This window comes from Oncorhynchus kisutch, linkage group LG8, assembly GCF_002021735.2.
Source record: "Oncorhynchus kisutch isolate 150728-3 linkage group LG8, Okis_V2, whole genome shotgun sequence".
Taxonomy (NCBI): Eukaryota; Metazoa; Chordata; class Actinopteri; order Salmoniformes; family Salmonidae; genus Oncorhynchus; species Oncorhynchus kisutch.
Genome location: NC_034181.2, coordinates 12726595 through 12748476, shown reverse-complemented (window position 1 = coordinate 12748476; position 21882 = coordinate 12726595).

Sequence of the window (21882 nt, the reverse complement as noted above, 5' to 3'; positions counted from 1 at the left end):
ATGTGGAAATTCTCACCTCTCTCACATTAATCTGTGAACATATACCTCAGTCAACCTTTTGTGTGTGAAAAGAGTATCACTTTCCATTCCCATGACACAAACATCTCACAGCTGCCCTGATGTATTGATTTCAGAACAAGCCATATAGCTCCTCCCCCATCTGTAGCCTAGAAACCATCCATCCCTGCAGCAATAAAGGATATTTTACAGTTTCCGGTGACTCCTGGCCACCGCTCTCCTGAAGACGAAGAGGATCTAGAGGCTTTTTCACACTGGATCATTAAAGAGTCAAAATAGCCATTAGGCCCACTGCTGCGCTCCTCCTGGGGGGGGGGGGACAAGAGCCTCTTTCATGGGGAAAACAGTGGGAACTCTGTGTTTAGTGCCTAGAGTTAATGAATCACACGTTGCATATTTGTATTCTTTTGGAGGTGAGAGGGATTTTGCTGGGACCGAGGCAGAAGGCTGTGTAGAGGAGTGTATGGATGGATCATGCGGTCGTGTAATTGAATCCAGAAGACTGGGCCGTTTGCTTGGGCCTGACATGTTGCTCCACTTACACGTTTTTTAACTTGTGTGTGTGAGTAACAGACTAAACAAAGCCCCCCCCCCCCCCCCCCCCAAGCTCAGCTAGACTGTGAACTAGGGCACGGTCAAGACATGACACAGAGGTTGACCGCAGCGCTTCAGACCACACTGTGACTACAAAGAGAGTCTGATCCATTCATACCCCAGACGGAACCTAAAAAAAAAACTGCAGTTTAATTTGTCTTGACTGGCACATGGATTTTCTACACTGTTTTTTTTATGTAATGACCTTTCTAGAATAGGCCCTCCCTCCACTACCTACCACATACAAACCCTGTTTATACCTGCCACTAACATGTGTCCTTCATCCTGATCTTATCCTAATCTTAACCTAGTCTGATCTTGTCTGTTTACACTTATAAGATCTGATCACAATTAGTCTTTTAATCCTCTAGAAATGGGGCACAATAAGAATGTGGACAAGATCTGCATGTTAAAACCAGGTATAAACAGGGCTAAAGTCTGTCATACTAACTCACCACATCCCAAAAAGTTAACTCTCAACTATCCCTCCACTCACAAGCACACAGTCATGAAGAAGGCATGATAGCGTATCCTCCCTCTCAGGAGTTGAAAAGATTTTCCTCAAATAGTTCTACAGCTTCACCATTGACAGCATCTTGACTGGCTGCATTACTGCTTGGTATGGCAACTTCATCGCCCTCAATCGAATGGTGCTACAGAGGGTGATGCGGACAGTCCAGTACATCAGAGCCGAGCTTCCTGCCATCCAAGACCTCTACAGTATGTCAGGTGGTGTGAAAGGAAGGCCCAGCCACCCATATTTTTTGTACTTACTCTATGGACACTCAGTCACTCACAAAGAAACTCAAACACACACACACACAAACACTTCATTAACTCACACACACACATAAGACGCACACACATTCATACTGACTACACACACTCACATATAATCATCATATACGTTATATACAGTGCCTTGCTAAAGTATTCATCCCCCTTGGTGTTTTTCCTATTTTGTTGATGTTCTAACCAACTTGCCAAAACTATAGTTTGTCAACAAGAAAGTTGTGGAGTGGTTGAAAATAAGTTTTAATGTCTAATAAGTGTATGTAAACTTCTGACTTCAACTGTATATTAAGGAGTTTGGTGTACAGTGCCTTGCAAAAGTATTCATCAACCTGTTTTAACTATTTTGTTGCAATACAACCTGTAATTTAAAAGGATTTTTATTTGGATTTCATGTAATGGACATACACAAAATGTTCCAAATTGTTGAAGTGAAATGTAAAAAAATTACTTGTTTCAAAAACTGTTAAAAAAAATGAAAAGTTGTGTGTGCGTTTGTATTGACCCCATTTGCTATGAAGCCCCTAAATAAGATCTGGTGCAACCAATTACCTTCAGAAGTTACTTAAATAAAGTCCACCTGTTCGCAATCTAAGTGTCACATGATCTCAGTATATACACTGCTCAAAAACATAAAGGGAACACTAAAATAACACATACTAGATCTGAATGAATTAAATATTCTTATTAAATACTTTTTTTCTTTACATAGTTGAATGTGCTGACAACAAAATAATACAAAAATTATCAATGGAAATCAAATGTATCAACCCATGGAGGTCTGGATTTGGAGTCACACTCAAAATTAAAGTGGAAAACCACACTACAGGCTGATCCAACTTTGATGTAATGTCCTTAAAACAAGTCAAAATGAGGCTCAGTAGTGTGTGTGGCCTCCACGTGCCTGTATGACCTCCCTACAACGCCTGGGCATGCTCCTGATGAGGTGGCGGATGGTCTCCTGAGGGATTTTCTCCCAGACCTGGACTAAAGCATCCGCCAACTCCTGGACAGTCTGTGGTGCAACGTGGCGTTGTTGGATGAAGCGAGACATGATGTCTCAGATGTGCTCAATTGGATTCAGGTCTGGGGAACGGGCGGGCCAGTCCAAAGCATCAATGCCTTCCTCTTGCAGGAACTGCTGACACACTCCAGCCACATGAGGTCTAGCATTTTCTTGCTTTAGGAGGAACCCAGGGCCAACCGCACCAGCATATGGTCTCACAAGGGGTCTGAGGATCTCATCTCGGTACCTAATGGCAGTCAGGCTACCTCTGGCGAGCAAATGGAGGGCTATGCGGCCCCCCAAAGAAATGCCACCCCACACCATGACTGACCCACTGCCAAACCGGTCATGCTGGAGGATGTTGCAGGCAGCAGAATTTTCTCCACGGCGTCTCCAGACTCTGTCACGTCTGTCACATGTGCTCAGTGTGAACCTGCTTTCATCTGTGAAGAGCACAGGGTGCCAGTGGCGAATTTGCCAATCTTGGTGTTCTCTGGCAAATGCCAAACGGCCAAACGTGTTAGGCTGAAAGCACAACCCCCACCTGTGGACGTCGGGCCCTCATACCACCCCCATGGAGTCTGTTTCTGACAGTTTGAGCAAACACATGCACATTTGTGGCCTGCTGGAGGTCATTTTGCAAGGCTCTGGCAGTACTCCTGCTCCTCCTTGCACAAAGGCGGAGGTAGCGGTCCTGCTGCTGGGTTGTTGCGGCTTCCTCCACGTCTCCTGATGTACTGGCCTGTCTCCTGGTAGCGCCTCCATGCTCTGGACACTACGCTGACAGACACAGCAAACCTTCTTGCCACAGCTCGCATTGATGTTCCATCCTGGATGAGCTGCACTACCTGAGCCACTTGTGTGGGTTGTGGACTCCGTCTCATGCTACCACTAGAGTGAAAGCACCGCCAGCATTCAAAAGTGACCAAAATATCAGCCAGGAAGCGTAGGAACTGAGAAGTGGTCTGTGGTCACCACCTGCAGAACCACTCCTTTATTGGGGGTGTCTTCCTAATTGCCTATAATTTCCACCTGTTGTCTACTCCATTTGCACAACAGCATGTGAAATGTATATATATATATATACTGAGATATACACTACTCAAAAAAATAAAGGGAACACTTAAACAACACAATGTAGCTCCAAGTCAATCACACTTCTGTGAAATCAAACTGTCCACTTAGGAAGCAACACTGATTGACAATACTTGTTCTGAAAGGCCCCAGAGTCTGCAACAACTCTAAGCAAGGGGCACCACCAAGCAAGCAGCACAATAAAGACCAAGGAGCTCTCCAAACAGGTCAGGGATAAAGTTGTGGAGAAGTAACGATCAGGGTTGAGTTATAAAAAAATATCTGAAAGGTTCAACATCCCACGGAGCACCATTAAATCCATTATTAATAAAATGGAAATAATAGGGCACCACAACAAACCTGCCTAGAGTGGGCCGCCCACCAAAACGGACCAAGCAAGGAGGGCATAAAGGGCATTAATCAGAGAGGCAACAAAGAGACCAAAGATAACCCTAAAGGAGATGCAAAGCTCCACAGCTGAGATTGGAGTGTCTGTCCATAGGACCACTTTAAGCCATACACTCCACAGAGCTGGGCTTTACGGAAGAGTGGCCAGAAAAAAACCATTGCATAAAGAAAACAATAAGCAAACACATTTGGTGTTCACCAAAAGGCTTGTGGGAGATTCCCAAACATATGGTAGAAGGTACTCTGGTCAGACGAGACTAAAATGGAGCTTTTTGGCCATCAAGGAAAACTCTATGCCTGACACCAACTCAACACCTCTCATCACCCCAAGGACACCATCCCCACTGTGAAGCATGGTAGTGGCAGCATCACGCTGTAGGGATGTTTGGGAAACTGGTCAGAATTGAAGGAATGATGGATGGCACTAAATACAGGGAAATTCTTGAGGGAAACCTGTTTCAGTCTTCCAGAGACTTGAGACTGAACGGAGCTTCATCTTCCAGCAGGAAAAGAACCCTAAGCATACCCAATCTCACTAATTCTCTTATATCTGAATGGAAGCATGTCCCCGCAGCAATGTTCCAACATCTAGTTGAAAGCCTTCGCAGAAGAGTGGAGGCTGTTAAAGCAGCAAAGGGGGGACCAACTCTATATTAATGCCCATGATTTTGGAATGATCAAGCATGTGTCCACATACTTGTAGTGTATATTTTCTACTACTCCCGATGCTACTCCTCATGTCTAGTCACGTTAACTCTATATATATCTACCCCTACAACTCCAGTATCACTGCACATTGTAAATATGTTATTGGAATTGACCCTGTATATTGATGCCATACTTTGTCATGTTTTTCTTATTTCGATGTGTGTTTTTGTTATACTTTATTTTAGAGTACTATATGTTGACATTGATTACTGCACTGTTGGGAAAAGAGCTTATAAGAAAGGCATTTCACTGTACCTGTCCATGTGGCAAGAAAACTCTAAACTAAAGTATTTACTGTCTGGCCATGGAACTGAAGGAGTAGAACGTTATAGAAAGGGCAAAGTAGAACGTTATAGAACTGAGACTAAACTGTTATAGAACTGACTGAGTAGAATGTTATAGAACTTACTGAGTAGAATGTTATAGAACTGACCGAGTAGAATGTTATAGAACTGACCGAGTAGAATGTTATAGAACTGACCGAGTAGAATGTTATAGAAATGACCGAGCAGAATGTTATAGAACTAACAGTGTTGAATGTTATAGAACTGACAGTGTTGAATGTTATAGAACTGACAGTGTTGAATGTTATAGAACTGACAGTATTGAATGTTATAGAACTGACCGAGCAGAATGTTATAGAACTGACAGTGTTGAATGTTTTAGAACTGACAGTGTTGAATGTTATAGAACTGACAGTGTTGAATGTTATAAAACTGACAGTGTTGAATGTTATACAACTGACCGAGCAGAATGTTATAGAACTGACAGTGTTGAATGTTATAGAACTGACAGTGTTGAATGTTATAGAACTGACTGAGTAGAATGTTATAGAACTGACAGTGTAGGATGTTATAGAACTGACTGTGTAGAATGTTATAGAACTTACTGAGTAGAATGCTATAGAACTGACCGAGCAGAATGTTATAGAACTTACTGAGTAGAATGTTATAGAACTGACCGAGTAGAATGTTATAGAACTGACCAAGTAGAATGTTATAGAACTGACAGTGTTGAATGTTATAGAACTGACAGTATTGAATGTTATAGAACTGACAGTGTTGAATGTTTTAGAACTGACAGTGTTGAATGTTATAGAACTGACAGTGTTGAATGTTATAGAACTGACAGTGTTGAATGTTATAGAACTGACAGTATTGAATGTTATAGAACTGACCGAGCAGAATGTTATAGAACTGACAGTGTTGAATGTTATAGTACTGACAGTGTTGAATGTTATAGAACTGACAGTGTTGAATGTTATACAACTGACCAAGCAGAATGTTATAGAACTGACAGTGTTGAATGTTATAGAACTGACAGTGTTGAATGTTATAGAACTGACTGTGTTGAATGTTATAGAACTGACTGTGTTGAATGTTATAGAACTGACAGTGTAGGATGTTATAGAAATGACCGAGTGGAATGTTATAGAACTGACAGTGTTGAATGTTATAGAACTGACAGTGTAGGATGTTATAGAACTGACTGTGTAGAATGTTATAGAAATGACCGAGTGGAATGTTATAGAACTGACCGAGCAGAATGTTATAGAACTGACAGTGTTGAATGTTATAGAACTGACAGTGTTGAATGTTATAGAACTGACAGTGTTGAATGTTATAGAACTGACCGAGCAGAATGTTATAGTACTGACAGTGTTGAATGTTATAGAACTGACAGTGTTGAATGTTATAGAACTGACAGTGTTGAATGTTATAGAACTGACAGAGTAGGATGTTATAGAACTGACTGTGTAGAATGTTATAGAACTGACAGTGTAGAATGTTATAGAACTGACAGTGTAGAATGTTATAGAACTGACAGAGTAGGATGTTATAGAACTGACAGTGTAGAATGTTATAGAACTGAGAGTAGAACGTTATAGAACTGACAGTGTTGAATGTTATAGAACTGACAGTGTAGAATGTTATAGAAATGACTGAGTAAAATGTTATAGAACTGACAGTGTTGAATGTTATAGAACTGACTGAGTAGAATGTTATAGAACTGACAGTGTAGGATGTTATAGAACTGACTGTGTAGAATGTTATAGAACTTACTGAGTAGAATGCTATAGAACTGACCGAGCAGAATGTTATAGAACTTACTGAGTAGAATGTTATAGAACTGACCGAGTAGAATGTTATAGAACTGACCAAGTAGAATGTTATAGAACTGACAGTGTTGAATGTTATAGAACTGACAGTATTGAATGTTATAGAACTGACAGTGTTGAATGTTTTAGAACTGACAGTGTTGAATGTTATAGAACTGACAGTGTTGAATGTTATAGAACTGACAGTGTTGAATGTTATAGAACTGACAGTATTGAATGTTATAGAACTGACCGAGCAGAATGTTATAGAACTGACAGTGTTGAATGTTATAGTACTGACAGTGTTGAATGTTATGGAACTTACAGTGTTGAATGTTATACAACTGACCGAGCAGAATGTTATAGAACTGACAGTGTTGAATGTTATAGAACTGACAGTGTTGAATGTTATAGAACTGACTGTGTTGAATGTTATAGAACTGACTGTGTTGAATGTTATAGAACTGACAGTGTAGGATGTTATAGAAATGACCGAGTGGAATGTTATAGAACTGACAGTGTTGAATGTTATAGAACTGACAGTGTAGGATGTTATAGAACTGACTGTGTAGAATGTTATAGAAATGACCGAGTGGAATGTTATAGAACTGACCGAGCAGAATGTTATAGAACTGACAGTGTTGAATGTTATAGAACTGACCGAGCAGAATGTTATAGAACTGACAGTGTTGAATGTTATAGAACTGACAGTGTTGAATGTTATAGAACTGACAGTGTTGAATGTTATAGAACTGACCGAGCAGAATGTTATAGTACTGACAGTGTTGAATGTTATAGAACTGACAGTGTTGAATGTTATAGAACTGACAGTGTTGAATGTTATAGAACTGACAGAGTAGGATGTTATAGAACTGACTGTGTAGAATGTTATAGAACTGACAGTGTAGAATGTTATAGAACTGACGGAGTAGAATGTTATAGAACTGACAGTGTAGAATGTTATAGAACTGACAGTGTAGAATGTTATAGAACTGACAGAGTAGGATGTTATAGAACTGACAGTGTAGAATGTTATAGAACTGACGGAGTAGAATGTTATAGAACTGACAGTGTAGAATGTTATAGAACTGACAGTGTAGAATGTTATAGAACTGACAGAGTAGGATGTTATAGAACTGACAGTGTAGAATGTTATAGAACTGACGGAGTAGAATGTTATAGAACTGACAGTGTAGAATGTTATAGAACTGACAGTGTAGAATGTTATAGAACTGACAGAGTAGGATGTTATAGAACTGACAGTGTAGAATGTTATAGAACTGAGAGTAGAACGTTATAGAACTGACAGTGTTGAATGTTATAGAACTGACAGTGTAGAATGTTATAGAAATGACTGAGTAAAATGTTATAGAACTGACAGTGTTGAATGGTATAGAAATGACCGAGTAGAATGTTATAGAACTGACCGAGTAGAATGTTGTAGAACTGACAGTGTAGAATGTTAAACTGACAGTGTAGAATGCTATAGAACTGGCACAGTAGAATGTTATAGAACTGACAGAGTAGAATGTTATAGAACTGACAGTGTAGAATGTTATAGAACTGACAGTGTTGAATGTTATAGAACTGACCGAGCAGAATGTTATAGAACTGACAGTGTTGAATGTTATAGAACTGACAGTGTTGAATGTTATAGAACTGACAGTGTTGAATGTTATAGAACTGACTGAGTAGAATGTTATAGAACTGACCGAGTAGAATGTTATAGAACTGACCGAGTAGAATGTTATAGAACTGACCGAGTAGAATGTTATAGAACGGACAGAGTAGAATGTTATAGAACTGACAGTGTAGAATGTTATAGAACTGACTGTGTAGAATGTTATAGAACTGACAGAGTAGAATGTTATAGAACTGACAGTGTAGAATGTTATAGAACTGACAGAGTAGAATGTTATAGAACTGACAGTGTAGAATGTTATAGAACTGACAGTGTAGAATGTTATAGAACTGACTGAGTAGAATGTTATAGAACTGACAGTGTAGAATGTTATAGAACTGACAGTGTAGAATGTTATAGAACTGACAGTGTAGAATGTTATAGAACTGGCACAGTAGAATGTTACAGAACTGACAGAATAGAACGTTACAGAACTGACAGAGTAGAACATTATAGAACTGACAAAGAAGAATGTTATCAAACTGACCAAGTAGGATGTTATAGAACTCACAGCGTTGAATGTTATAGAACTGACCGAGTAGAATGTTGTAGAACTGAGAGTAGAATGTTGTAGAACTGACAGTGTAGAATGCTATAGAACTGGCACAGTAGAATGTTATAGAACTGACCGAGTAGAATGTTAAAGAACTGACCGAGTAGAATGTTATAGAACTGACCGAGTAGAATGTTATAGAACTGACAGTGTTGAATGTTATAGAACTGACAGTGTTGAATGTTATAGAACTGACCGAGTAGAATGTTATAGAACTGACCGAATAGAATGTTATAGAACTGACCGAGTAGAATGTTATAGAACTGACCGAGTAGAATGTTATAGAACTGACAGTGTTGAATGTTATAGAACTGACAGAGTAGAATGTTATAGAACTGACAGTGTAGAATGTTATAGAACTGACAGTGTAGAATGTTATAGAACTGATAGAGTAGAATGTTATAGAACTGACCGAGTAGAATGTTGTAGAACTGACAGTGTAGAATGTTAAACTGACAGTGTAGAAAGCTATAGAATTGGCACAGTAGAATGTTATAGAACTGACCGAGTAGAATGTTAAAGAACTGACAGTGTAGAATGTTATAGAACTGACAGAGTAGAATGTTATAGAACTGACAGTGTAGAATGTTATAGAACTGAGAGTGTAGAATGTTATAGAACTGACAGTGTAGAATGTTATAGAACTGACTGAGTAGAATGTTATAGAACTGACAGTGTAGAATGTTATAGAACTGACAGTGTAGAATGTTATAGAACTGACAGTGTAGAATGTTACAGAACTGACAGAATAGAACGTTACAGAACTGACAGAGTAGAACATTATAGAACTGACAAAGAAGAATGTTATCAAACTGACCAAGTAGGATGTTATAGAACTCACAGCGTTGAATGTTATAGAACTGACCGAGTAGAATGTTGTAGAACTGAGAGTAGAATGTTGTAGAACTGACAGTGTAGAATGCTATAGAACTGGCACAGTAGAATGTTATAGAACTGACCGAGTAGAATGTTAAAGAACTGACCGAGTAGAATGTTATAGAACTGACCGAGTAGAATGTTATAGAACTGACAGTGTTGAATGTTATAGAACTGACAGTGTTGAATGTTATAGAACTGACCGAGTAGAATGTTATAGAACTGACCGAATAGAATGTTATAGAACTGACAGAGTAGAATGTTATAGAACTGACCGAGTAGAATGTTATAGAACTGACAGTGTTGAATGTTATAGAACTGACAGAGTAGAATGTTATAGAACTGACAGTGTAGAATGTTATAGAACTGACAGAGTAGAATGTTATAGAACTGACAGTGTAGAATGTTATAGAACTGATAGAGTAGAATGTTATAGAACTGACCGAGTAGAATGTTGTAGAACTGACAGTGTAGAATGTTAAACTGACAGTGTAGAAAGCTATAGAATTGGCACAGTAGAATGTTATAGAACTGACCGAGTAGAATGTTAAAGAACTGACAGTGTAGAATGTTATAGAACTGACAGAGTAGAATGTTATAGAACTGACAGTGTAGAATGTTATAGAACTGAGAGTGTAGAATGTTATAGAACTGACAGTGTAGAATGTTATAGAACTGACTGAGTAGAATGTTATAGAACTGACAGTGTAGAATGTTATAGAACTGACAGTGTAGAATGTTATAGAACTGACAGTGTAGAATGTTATAGAACTGGCACAGTAGAATGTTACAGAACTGACAGAATAGAACGTTACAGAACTGACAGATTAGAACATTATAGAACTGACAAATAAGAATGTTATCAAACTGACAAAGTAGGATGTTATAGAACTCACAGCGTTGAATGTTATAGAACTGACCGAGTAGAATGTTGTAGAACTGAGAGTAGAATGTTTTAGAACTGACAGTGTAGAATGCTATAGAACTGGCACAGTAGAATGTTAGAGAACTGACTGAGTAGAATGTTGTAGAACTGACCGTGTAGAATGTTAAACTGACAGTGTAGAATGCTATAGAACTGGCACAGTAGAATGTTATAGAACTGACCGAGTAGAATGTTATAGAACTGACCGAGTAGAATGTTATAGATCTGACCGAGTAGAATGTTATAGAACTGACCGAGTAGAATGTTATAGAACTGACAGTGTAGAATGTTATAGAACTGACAGAGTAGAATGTTATAGAACTGACAGTGTAGAATGTTATAGAACTGACAGTGTTGAATGTTATAGAACTGACAGTGTTGAATGTTATAGAACTGACCGAGCAGAATGTTATAGAACTGACAGTGTTGAATGTTATAGAACTGACAGTGTTGAATGTTATAGAACTGACAGTGTAGAATGTTATAGAACTGACCGAATAGAATGTTATAGACCTGACCGAGTAGAATGTTATAGAACTGACCGAGTAGAAAGTTATAGAACTGACAGTGTTGAATGTTATAGAACTGACAGAGTAGAATGTTATAGAACTCACAGCGTTGAATGTTATAGAACTGACAGTGTTGAATGTTATAGAACTGACAGTGTTGAATGTTATAGAACTGACCGAGTAGAATGTTATAGAACTGACCAAATAGAATGTTATAGAACTGACCAAGTAGAATGTTATAGAACTGACCGAGTAGAAAGTTATAGAACTGACCGAGTAGAATGTTATAGAACTGACAGTGTAGAATGTTATAGAACTGACATAGTAGAATGTTATAGAACTGACAGTGTAGAATGTTATAGAACTGACAGTGTAGAATGTTATAGAACTGACTGAGTAGAATGTTATAGAACTGAGAGTGTAGAATGTTATAGAACTGACAGTGTAGAATGTTATAGAACTGACAGTGTTGAATGTTATAGAACTGGCACAGTAGAATGTTACAGAACTGACAGAATAGAACGTTACAGAACTGACAGAGTAGAACATTATAGAACTGACAAAGAAGAATGTTATCAAACTGACCAAGTAGGATGTTATAGAACTGACAGTGTTGAATGTTATAGAACTGACCGAGTAGAATGTTATAGAACTGACCGAGTAGAATGTTATAGAACTGACAGAGTAGAATGTTATAGAACTGACAGTGTAGAATGTTATAGAACTGACGGTGTAGAATGTTATAGAACTGACTGTGTAGAATGTTATAGAACTGACCGAGTAGCATGTTATAGAACTGACAGTGTAGAATGTTATAGAACTGACAGAGTAGAATGTTATAGAACTGACAGTGTAGAATGTTATAGAACTGACAGTGTAGAATGTTATAGAACTGACAGTGTAGAATGTTATAGAACTGACTGAGTAGAATGTCATAGAACTGACAGTGTAGAATGTTATAGAACTGACAGTGTAGAATGTTATAGAACTGACAGTGTAGAATGTTATAGAACTGGCACAGTAGAATGTTACAGAACTGACAGAATAGAACGTTACAGAACTGACAGAGTAGAACATTATAGAACTGACAATTAAGAATGTTATCAAACTGACCAAGTAGGATGTTATAGAACTCACAGCGTTGAATGTTATAGAACTGACCGAGTAGAATGTTGTAGAACTGAGAGTAGAATGTTTTAGAACTGACAGTGTAGAATGCTATAGAACTGGCACAGTAGAATGTTATAGAACTGACTGAGTAGAATGTTGTAGAACTGACCGTGTAGAATGTTAAACTGACAGTGTAGAATGCTATAGAACTGGCACAGTAGAATGTTATAGAACTGACCGAATAGAATGTTATAGAACTGACCGAGTAGAATGTTATAGAACTGACCGAGTAGAATGTTATAGAACTGACCGAGTAGAATGTTATAGAACTGACAGTGTAGAATGTTATAGAACTGACAGAGCAGAATGTTATAGAACTGACAGTGTAGAATGTTATAGAACTGACAGTGTTGAATGTTATAGAACTGACAGTGTTGAATGTTATAGAACTGACCGAGCAGAATGTTATAGAACTGACAGTGTTGAATGTTATAGAACTGACAGTGTTGAATGTTATAGAACTGACCGAGTAGAATGTTATAGAACTGACCGAATAGAATGTTATAGAACTGACCGAGTAGAATGTTATAGAACTGACCGAGTAGAAAGTTATAGAACTGACCGAGTAGAATGTTATAGAACTGACCGAGTAGAATGTTATAGAACGGACAGAGTAGAATGTTATAGAACTGACAGTGTAGAATGTTATAGAACTGACTGTGTAGAATGTTATAGAACTGACAGAGTAGAATGTTATAGAACTGACAGTGTAGAATGTTATAGAACTGACAGAGTAGAATGTTATAGAACTGACAGTGTAGAATGTTATAGAACTGACAGTGTAGAATGTTATAGAACTGACTGAGTAGAATGTTATAGAACTGACAGTGTAGAATGTAATAGAACTGACAGTGTAGAATGTTATAGAACTGACAGTGTAGAATGTTATAGAACTGGCACAGTAGAAATGTTACAGAACTGACAGAATAGAACGTTACAGAACTGACAGAGTAGAACATTATAGAACTGACAAAGAAGAATGTTATCAAACTGACCAAGTAGGATGTTATAGAACTCACAGCGTTGAATGTTATAGAACTGACCGAGTAGAATGTTGTAGAACTGAGAGTAGAATGTTGTAGAACTGACAGTGTAGAATGCTATAGAACTGGCACAGTAGAATGTTATAGAAACTGACCGAGTAGAATGTTAAAGAACTGACCGAGTAGAATGTTATAGAACTGACCGAGTAGAATGTTATAGAACTGACAGTGTTGAATGTTATAGAACTGACAGTGTTGAATGTTATAGAACTGACCGAGTAGAATGTTATAGAACTGACCGAATAGAATGTTATAGAACTGACCGAGTAGAATGTTATAGAACTGACCGAGTAGAATGTTATAGAACTGACAGTGTTGAATGTTATAGAACTGGACAGAGTAGAATGTTATAGAACTGACAGTGTAGAATGTTATAGAACTGACAGAGTAGAATGTTATAGAACTGACAGTGTAGAATGTTATAGAACGATATAGTAGAATGTTATAGAACTGACCGGAGTAGAATGTTATAGAACTGACCGAGTAGAATGTGTATAGAACTGACAGTGTAGAATGTTATAGAACTGACACAGTAGAATGTTATAGAACTGACAGTGTAGAATGTTATAGAACTGACAGTGTAGAATGTTATAGAACTGACAGAGTAGAATGTTATAGAACTGACAGTGTAGAATGTTATAGAACTGACAGTGTAGAATGTTATAGAACTGACAGTGTAGAATGTTATAGAACTGACACAGTAGAATGTTACAGAACTGACAGAATAGAATGTTATAGAACTGACAGAGTAGAACATTATAGAACTGACAAAGAAGAATGTTATAAACTGACCAAGTAGAATGTTATAGAACTGACAGCGTTGAATGTTATAGAACTGACCGAGTAGAATGTTATAGAACTGAGAGTAGAATGTTATAGAACTGACAGTGTAGAATGTTATAGAACTGGCACAGTAGAATGTTATAGAACTGACCGAGTAGAATGTTATAGAACTGACCGAGTAGAATGTTATAGAACTGACCGAGTAGAATGTTATAGAACTGACAGTGTTGAATGTTATAGAACTGACAGTGTTGAATGTTATAGAACTGACCGAGTTAGAAGTTATAGAACTGATCCGAATAGACTGTTATAGAACTGACCGAGTAGAATGTTATAGAATCTGACCGAGTAGAATGATTATAGGAACTGACCGTGTTTGAATTGTTATTAGAACTGGACAAGAGTAAGTTATAGAACTGACATGTGTAGGAATGTTATAGAACTGACAGAGTTAGAATGTTATAGAACTGAACAGTGTAGAATGTTATAGAACTGATAGTAGTAGAATGTTATAGAACTGATCCGAGTTAGAATGTTGTAGAAACTGACAGTGTAGAAATGGTATAGAACTGACAGAGTAAGAATGTTATAGAACTGACAGTGTAGAATGTTATAGAACTGACCAGTGTAGAATGTTATAGAACTGACGGTGTTAGAATGTTTATAGAACTGACTGTGTTGAATGTTATAGAACTGACAAAGAAGAATGTTATCAAACTGACCAAGTCGGATGTATAGAACTCACAGCGTTATGAAGCCCGTCTATAGACTGACCGAGTAGATGTTGTAGAACTGAGAGTAGAATGTTGTAGAACTGACAGTGTAGAATGCTATAGAACTGGCACAGTAGAATGTTAAAGAACTGACCGAGTAGAATGTTATAGAACTGACCGAGTAGAATGTTATAGAACTGACAGTGTTGAATGTTATAGAACTGACAGTGTTGAATGTTATAGAACTGACCGAGTAGAATGTTATAGAACTGACCGAATAGAATGTTATAGAACTGACCGAGTAGAATGTTATAGAACTGACCGAGTAGAATGTTATAGAACTGACAGTGTTGAATGTTATAGAACTGACAGAGTAGAATGTTATAGAACTGACAGTGTAGAATGTTATAGAACTGACAGAGTAGAATGTTATAGAACTGACAGTGTAGAATGTTATAGAACTGATAGAGTAGAATGTTATAGAACTGACCGAGTAGAATGTTGTAGAACTGACAGTGTAGAATGTTAAACTGACAGTGTAGAAAGCTATAGAACTGGCACAGTAGAATGTTATAGAACTGACCGAGTAGAATGTTAAAGAACTGACAGTGTAGAATGTTATAGAACTGACAGAGTAGAATGTTATAGAACTGACAGTGTAGAATGTTATAGAACTGAGAGTGTAGAATGTTATAGAACTGACAGTGTAGAATGTTATAGAACTGACAGAGTAGAATGTTATAGAACTGACAGTGTAGAATGTTATAGAACTGACAGTGTTGAATGTTATAGAACTGACAGTGTTGAATGTTATAGAACTGACCGAGCAGAATGTTATAGAACTGACAGTGTTGAATGTTATAGAACTGACAGTGTTGAATGTTATAGAACTGACAGTGTTGAATGTTATAGAACTGACCGAGTAGAATGTTATAGAACTGACCAAATAGAATGTTATAGAACTGACCAAGTAGAATGTTATAGAACTGACCGAGTAGAAAGTTATAGAACTGACCGAGTAGAATGTTATAGAACTGACAGTGTAGAATGTTATAGAACTGACATAGTAGAATGTTATAGAACTGACAGTGTAGAATGTTATAGAACTGACAGTGTAGAATGTTATAGAACTGACTGAGTAGAATGTTATAGAACTGAGAGTGTAGAATGTTATAGAACTGACAGTGTAGAATGTTATAGAACTGACAGTGTTGAATGTTATAGAACTGGCACAGTAGAATGTTACAGAACTGACAGAATAGAACGTTACAGAACTGACAGAGTAGAACATTATAGAACTGACAAAGAAGAATGTTATCAAACTGACCAAGTAGGATGTTATAGAACTGACAGTGTTGAATGTTATAGAACTGACCGAGTAGAATGTTATAGAACTGACCGAGTAGAATGTTATAGAACTGACAGAGTAGAATGTTATAGAACTGACAGTGTAGAATGTTATAGAACTGACGGTGTAGAATGTTATAGAACTGACTGTGTAGAATGTTATAGAACTGACCGAGTAGCATGTTATAGAACTGACAGTGTAGAATGTTATAGAACTGACAGAGTAGAATGTTATAGAACTGACAGTGTAGAATGTTATAGAACTGACAGTGTAGAATGTTATAGAACTGACAGTGTAGAATGTTATAGAACTGACTGAGTAGAATGTCATAGAACTGACAGTGTAGAATGTTATAGAACTGACAGTGTAGAATGTTATAGAACTGACAGTGTAGAATGTTATAGAACTGGCACAGTAGAATGTTACAGAACTGACAGAATAGAACGTTACAGAACTGACAGAGTAGAACATTATAGAACTGACAATTAAGAATGTTATCAAACTGACCAAGTAGAATGTTATAGAACTCACAGCGTTGAATGTTATAGAACTGACCGAGTAGAATGTTGTAGAACTGAGAGTAGAATGTTTTAGAACTGACAGTGTAGAATGCTATAGAACTGGCACAGTAGAATGTTATAGAACTGACTGAGTAGAATGTTGTAGAACTGACCGTGTAGAATGTTAAACTGACAGTGTAGAATGCTATAGAACTGGCACAGTAGAATGTTATAGAACTGACCGAGTAGAATGTTATAGAACTGACCGAGTAGAATGTTATAGAACTGACCGAGTAGAATGTTATAGAACTGACCGAGTAGAATGTTATAGAACTGACAGTGTAGAATGTTATAGAACTGACAGAGTAGAATGTTATAGAACTGACAGTGTAGAATGTTATAGAACTGACAGTGTTGAATGTTATAGAACTGACAGTGTTGAATGTTATAGAACTGACCGAGCAGAATGTTATAGAACTGACAGTGTTGAATGTTATAGAACTGACAGTGTTGAATGTTATAGAACTGACCGAGTAGAATGTTATAGAACTGACCGAATAGAATGTTATAGAACTGACCGAGTAGAATGTTATAGAACTGACCGAGTAGAAAGTTATAGAACTGACCGAGTAGAATGTTATAGAACTGACCGAGTAGAATGTTATAGAACGGACAGAGTAGAATGTTATAGAACTGACAGTGTAGAATGTTATAGAACTGACTGTGTAGAATGTTATAGAACTGACAGAGTAGAATGTTATAGAACTGACAGTGTAGAATGTTATAGAACTGACAGAGTAGAATGTTATAGAAGTGACAGTGTAGAATGTTATAGAACTGACAGTGTAGAATGTTATAGAACTGACTGAGTAGAATGTTATAGAACTGACAGTGTAGAATGTTATAGAACTGACAGTGTAGAATGTTATAGAACTGACAGTGTAGAATGTTATAGAACTGGCACAGTAGAATGTTACAGAACTGACAGAATAGAACGTTACAGAACTGACAGAGTAGAACATTATAGAACTGACAAAGAAGAATGTTATCAAACTGACCAAGTAGGATGTTATAGAACTCACAGCGTTGAATGTTATAGAACTGACCGAGTAGAATGTTGTAGAACTGAGAGTAGAATGTTGTAGAACTGACAGTGTAGAATGCTATAGAACTGGCACAGTAGAATGTTATAGAACTGACCGAGTAGAATGTTAAAGAACTGACCGAGTAGAATGTTATAGAACTGACCGAGTAGAATGTTATAGAACTGACAGTGTTGAATGTTATAGAACTGACAGTGTTGAATGTTATAGAACTGACCGAGTAGAATGTTATAGAACTGACCGAATAGAATGTTATAGAACTGACCGAGTAGAATGTTATAGAACTGACCGAGTAGAATGTTATAGAACTGACAGTGTTGAATGTTATAGAACTGACAGAGTAGAATGTTATAGAACTGACAGTGTAGAATGTTATAGAACTGACAGAGTAGAATGTTATAGAACTGACAGTGTAGAATGTTATAGAACTGATAGAGTAGAATGTTATAGAACTGACCGAGTAGAATGTTGTAGAACTGACAGTGTAGAATGTTAAACTGACAGTGTAGAAAGCTATAGAATTGGCACAGTAGAATGTTATAGAACTGACCGAGTAGAATGTTAAAGAACTGACAGTGTAGAATGTTATAGAACTGACAGAGTAGAATGTTATAGAACTGACAGTGTAGAATGTTATAGAACTGAGAGTGTAGAATGTTATAGAACTGACAGTGTAGAATGTTATAGAACTGACAGAGTAGAATGTTATAGAACTGACAGTGTAGAATGTTATAGAACTGACAGTGTTGAATGTTATAGAACTGACAGTGTTGAATGTTATAGAACTGACCGAGCAGAATGTTATAGAACTGACAGTGTTGAATGTTATAGAACTGACAGTGTTGAATGTTATAGAACTGACAGTGTAGAATGTTATAGAACTGACCGAATAGAATGTTATAGACCTGACCGAGTAGAATGTTATAGAACTGACCGAGTAGAAAGTTATAGAACTGACAGTGTTGAATGTTATAGAACTGACAGAGTAGAATGTTATAGAACTCACAGCGTTGAATGTTATAGAACTGACAGTGTTGAATGTTATAGAACTGACAGTGTTGAATGTTATAGAACTGACCGAGTAGAATGTTATAGAACTGACCAAATAGAATGTTATAGAACTGACCAAGTAGAATGTTATAGAACTGACCGAGTAGAAAGTTATAGAACTGACCGAGTAGAATGTTATAGAACTGACAGTGTAGAATGTTATAGAACTGACATAGTAGAATGTTATAGAACTGACAGTGTAGAATGTTATAGAACTGACAGTGTAGAATGTTATAGAACTGACTGAGTAGAATGTTATAGAACTGAGAGTGTAGAATGTTATAGAACTGACAGTGTAGAATGTTATAGAACTGACAGTGTTGAATGTTATAGAACTGGCACAGTAGAATGTTACAGAACTGACAGAATAGAACGTTACAGAACTGACAGAGTAGAACATTATAGAACTGACAAAGAAGAATGTTATCAAACTGACCAAGTAGGATGTTATAGAACTCACAGCGTTGAATGTTATAGAACTGACCGAGTAGAATGTTGTAGAACTGAGAGTAGAATGTTGTAGAACTGACAGTGTAGAATGCTATAGAACTGGCACAGTAGAATGTTATAGAACTGACCGAGTAGAATGTTAAAGAACTGACCGAGTAGAATGTTATAGAACTGACCGAGTAGAATGTTATAGAACTGACAGTGTTGAATGTTATAGAACTGACAGTGTTGAATGTTATAGAACTGACCGAGTAGAATGTTATAGAACTGACCGAATAGAATGTTATAGAACTGACCGAGTAGAATGTTATAGAACTGACCGAGTAGAATGTTATAGAACTGACAGTGTTGAATGTTATAGAACTGACAGAGTAGAATGTTATAGAACTGACAGTGTAGAATGTTATAGAACTGACAGAGTAGAATGTTATAGAACTGACAGTGTAGAATGTTATAGAACTGATAGAGTAGAATGTTATAGAACTGACCGAGTAGAATGTTGTAGAACTGACAGTGTAGAATGTTAAACTGACAGTGTAGAAAGCTATAGAATTGGCACAGTAGAATGTTATAGAACTGACCGAGTAGAATGTTAAAGAACTGACAGTGTAGAATGTTATAGAACTGACAGAGTAGAATGTTATAGAACTGACAGTGTAGAATGTTATAGAACTGAGAGTGTAGAATGTTATAGAACTGACAGTGTAGAATGTTATAGAACTGACAGAGTAGAATGTTATAGAACTGACAGTGTAGAATGTTATAGAACTGACAGTGTTGAATGTTATAGAACTGACAGTGTTGAATGTTATAGAACTGACCGAGCAGAATGTTATAGAACTGACAGTGTTGAATGTTATAGAACTGACAGTGTTGAATGTTATAGAACTGACAGTGTTGAATGTTATAGAACTGACCGAGTAGAATGTTATAGAACTGACCAAATAGAATGTTATAGAACTGACCAAGTAGAATGTTATAGAACTGACCGAGTAGAAAGTTATAGAACTGACCGAGTAGAATGTTATAGAACTGACAGTGTAGAATGTTATAGAACTGACATAGTAGAATGTTATAGAACTGACAGTGTAGAATGTTATAGAACTGACAGTGTAGAATGTTATAGAACTGACTGAGTAGAATGTTATAGAACTGAGAGTGTAGAATGTTATAGAACTGACAGTGTAGAATGTTATAGAACTGACAGTGTTGAATGTTATAGAACTGGCACAGTAGAATGTTACAGAACTGACAGAATAGAACGTTACAGAACTGACAGAGTAGAACATTATAGAACTGACAAAGAAGAATGTTATCAAACTGACCAAGTAGGATGTTATAGAACTGACAGTGTTGAATGTTATAGAACTGACCGAGTAGAATGTTATAGAACTGACCGAGTAGAATGTTATAGAACTGACAGAGTAGAATGTTATAGAACTGACAGTGTAGAATGTTATAGAACTGACGGTGTAGAATGTTATAGAACTGACTGTGTAGAATGTTATAGAACTGACCGAGTAGCATGTTATAGAACTGACAGTGTAGAATGTTATAGAACTGACTGAGTAGAATGTTATAGAACTGACAGTGTAGAATGTTATAGAACTGACAGTGTAGAATGTTATAGAACTGACAGTGTAGAATGTTATAGAACTGACTGAGTAGAATGTCATAGAACTGACAGTGTAGAATGTTATAGAACTGACAGTGTAGAATGTTATAGAACTGACAGTGTTGAATGTTATAGAACTGGCACAGTAGAATGTTACAGAACTGACAGAATAGAACGTTACAGAACTGACAGAGTAGAACATTATAGAACTGACAAAGAAGAATGTTATCAAACTGACCAAGTAGGATGTTATAGAACTGACCGAGTAGAATGTTATAGAACTGACCGAGTAGAATGTTATAGAACTGACCGAGTAGAATGTTATAGAACTGACCGAGTAGAATGTTATAGAACTGACAGTGTAGAATGTTATAGAACTGACAGAGTAGAATGTTATAGAACTGACAGTGTAGAATGTTATAGAACTGACAGTGTTGAATGTTATAGAACTGACAGTGTTGAATGTTATAGAACTGACCGAGCAGAATGTTATAGAACTGACAGTGTTGAATGTTATAGAACTGACAGTGTTGAATGTTATAGAACTGACCGAGTAGAATGTTATAGAACTGACCGAATAGAATGTTATAGAACTGACCGAGTAGAATGTTATAGAACTGACCGAGTAGAAAGTTATAGAACTGACCGAGTAGAATGTTATAGAACTGACCGAGTAGAATGTTATAGAACGGACAGAGTAGAATGTTATAGAACTGACAGTGTAGAATGTTATAGAACTGACTGTGTAGAATGTTATAGAACTGACAGAGTAGAATGTTATAGAACTGACAGTGTAGAATGTTATAGAACTGACAGAGTAGAATGTTATAGAAGTGACAGTGTAGAATGTTATAGAACTGACAGT